Source organism: Capsicum annuum, chromosome 11 (assembly GCF_002878395.1).
Source record: "Capsicum annuum cultivar UCD-10X-F1 chromosome 11, UCD10Xv1.1, whole genome shotgun sequence".
In the NCBI taxonomy this organism is placed as follows: Eukaryota; Viridiplantae; Streptophyta; class Magnoliopsida; order Solanales; family Solanaceae; genus Capsicum; species Capsicum annuum.
In genome coordinates, this window is record NC_061121.1 from 37230908 (window position 1) to 37234378 (window position 3471).

The window sequence follows — 3471 nt, forward strand, 5'->3', positions numbered from 1 at the left end:
AGGTTATGAATTGTAATTAATTGAAACTAGGCTAAATAAGGTAATTAGAAGTCAATATTGGCTAAGTTATGTAATTATCCCTAATTATAATAATTCAGGACTAATCATTATTAATGCGGAAGTCAACAAACTACTACTAAAATCCTCAATATCCGAAAGTCATCGTACAAGAACTACTAACAAAGATTATGTCTAAAGAGATCCAAAACAAAGTAAATAAGAAATGTTTCATTGTCCGAAAGATGGACAATAATAAATAAGATGACCCGTGGCAGCCTGGAGATAGAGTGCTCACCCTTGGATCAAGATCTGCTATTAGATTCTAGAGTTGAGGTCATGTTTGAGCCTCTGGAAAACTTTCTGCACTCAAAAAAAGAAGAGCACAAGGTAGTATCAGTACAAACCACTATGTACTGGTAGGTATCATTGGCCAACTCAACTTAATATCGTGTACACAACACAAATAAAATAATAAGTAGACAAGCATCATCACATAACAAATACCCAATGAATCAACAATACAACAATAATAGATCAAACAGTGCTCACAAACAAGCCACATAACCATGAAGAGTATCAACCATACTGTAAACATCCAAAAAATCAATACAAATATGTACACACATGTTATGAGACGTATTTTTGCCCAAATAGTCATGACCTGCAGGGAACAATCTATGTTCATGTACCGTACTAGCGTGGTACTCAATCCAACATATACCTATCCGTACCGGCGTGGTACCCGATTCAACATATATATATCCGTATCGGTATGGTACCCAATCCATATACATATCCGTACCAGCGTGGTATCCGATCCAACATACACATATCCGTACCGGCGTGGTACCCGATCCAATACATATATATCCGATCGGCATGGTACCCGATCCAACATACACATATTCGTACCAGCGTGGTACCCCATCCAACATACACATATCCGTACCGGCGTGGTACCCGATCCAACATAAATAGGTAATATCAATATCAAATTTACACTATCTCACAGCATACAACACAATGTGCCAAGTTTATAAGTACACTTAAAGTTATAAGACAATTCCATCAAGTAATTTTTACTAATCATTTTTGCGCGCATCAATAATCCAAACACCAACAATTTCAACCATGTTCGAATACCAATCAACAAGTATTTAATTTAGGAGCATATACATAATTAAGTCGAGTCTAAACTCCAATTAAACCATAACCTACCTCAACCAAGAAATTCAAATGAAAGCTACTTTGCAAGGGCCTTGCCTCTCCATAAAGTCTCTGAATAATCAAAATTTGTTCAAACACATAATCTCCATAAGTGCACGGATCTAATAATATATTTTTTATAATTATTTTTAATGAAGTGAACCACCGAAACAGTGGTTTCCCAACAAATCCAATTAACATCACTGCCCCAATTCCTACTAATATATATATATATATACTAATCATTTTTGTCAAAACTTTTCTCTGCCAATAATTGGCCATCATTGCCAAAGGGAATAACCAAAATTGCTATTTTAACTTACAATTCTCGTAGAAGTTCTTGGTCCACCTAAATGTCTAACTCCCAGGAAAATGTATTCTACCCCTACCCCGTAACCAACTAATCACACAGAAAACAATAACACCAAAAGTTAAAATTATTGAACAATTTTACCGGGTGTCGTCCCGGTTGATGTGAATGGCAACTGTCTCCCTTTTTTTATTTTTTTATTTTTCGATAAGTTATATTTCAAAACTGAAAACCTCCACTAATCTTAAATTATTTTTTATACATGGGTCAAGTGAAATAGGACATTATTATTGTTGCAAAATTGCTTATTTGAGAAACATTTTTATAAAATAACTTTTCAAAAAAATGCTTTTAAAAAAAAGAAGTTTGTGTTTGGTAAATTCATTCGAAAAGTGTTTTTGATAATCAAATTATGTTTGAATAATCATTTTCAAGAAGTGTTTTTTCGAGACAAATGACCAAAAAGGACATCTATCAATAGATTTTTATTACTAAAATCAATTTATAAAGAAAAATTATTTTAAATATCTATTATAATATTTTTAATTAATTTTTTTTATTTAATTAAAAAGTACATACTCTAGAATTTTCAATCAATATTTATATACATAAATACATTAAAAAATTAAATGGTGATATATTACTTAAATAATTTAAATATTACTTAAAACATCAAATAAAAATGAATATAAAAGTTATTTCATAAATTAAATCACTACATATGAAAAAATTAACGACAAAATAATTGGTCCTTCATACATCACAAAAATTCTCAACATTACTCATTTTCTATGCATTAGAGATATATTTAATAATAATAACATTACACTAAATAGTGAAATAAAAATATTATTGTCAAAATAAAAACATAACAAAATCAAAGAATTTCACAGACAACGATATTATCACATATAAAAAATTTAATTATATTATGATAATTATTAAAAAAACATACCTTCAAATGAGAAAGCAATTTTGATTCAAAAAGTAACTTATTAATAATAGCGATAACTTTATATTTTGGAGAGCAGTAAAATATATGTATAAATGAGAAATATTATCTGTATTTATAGATGAAGGAGAAAGTGTGCAATACGCTAAACTCGTTGAATGAAGAGAAGGTTTGAAAAAAAAGTCAAATAAATATTTAATTAGAATCTATCTTCTTTTTGTTACCTTATTTTTTGGATTCATTTTACTTTGTCAAATTTATTAAAATTTAGCAAACACTATATTCATGTTTACAAATATCTAAATGAGATAATATTTTTTATTTTTTTCCTTTTCTTTTGGATATGTCTTTACCATTTCAATTCTAAAATTAAATAGCCAAATTCATATGTGTATACCACCCGATGACAAATATTTAAAATAAAATTCTATCTATTATTTGTCAACTTTTTTTAATATATTTTTACGGTTTTAAAATTTACTATGAATAAGCAGTCATCATATTCATATATATATATACACACTATATACGTATACTACCCGATAACAAATATTTAAAATAAAATTCTATCTATTATTTGTTATCTTTTTTAAATATATTTTTACGGTGTCAAAATTTACAACGAATAAACAGTCATCATATTTATATTTATATATATATTTATATATATATATATATATATACACACACACACACACACACACACTATATTTTAACAAATATGTCACTTTTCATGAATTATTTATTGAAAATTAAATATTCGAGAAAAAATTTATATGTGATGTCAAAGTACAATCTTGTAACGTGATTCATTTGTTAAGTTATCATTAATAATAATAAAATAACTTATATATTCTTTAGTCATCATCATCAATGATATTTTCAAATTTATTTAAAGAAAATGAGTGAAAATAAAATAAAAATATATAAATCATAAAGAATTATGATTTAAATACGAAATGTAAAATTTTAAAAATCAAACGTTAATCAAACTTGTAAGATA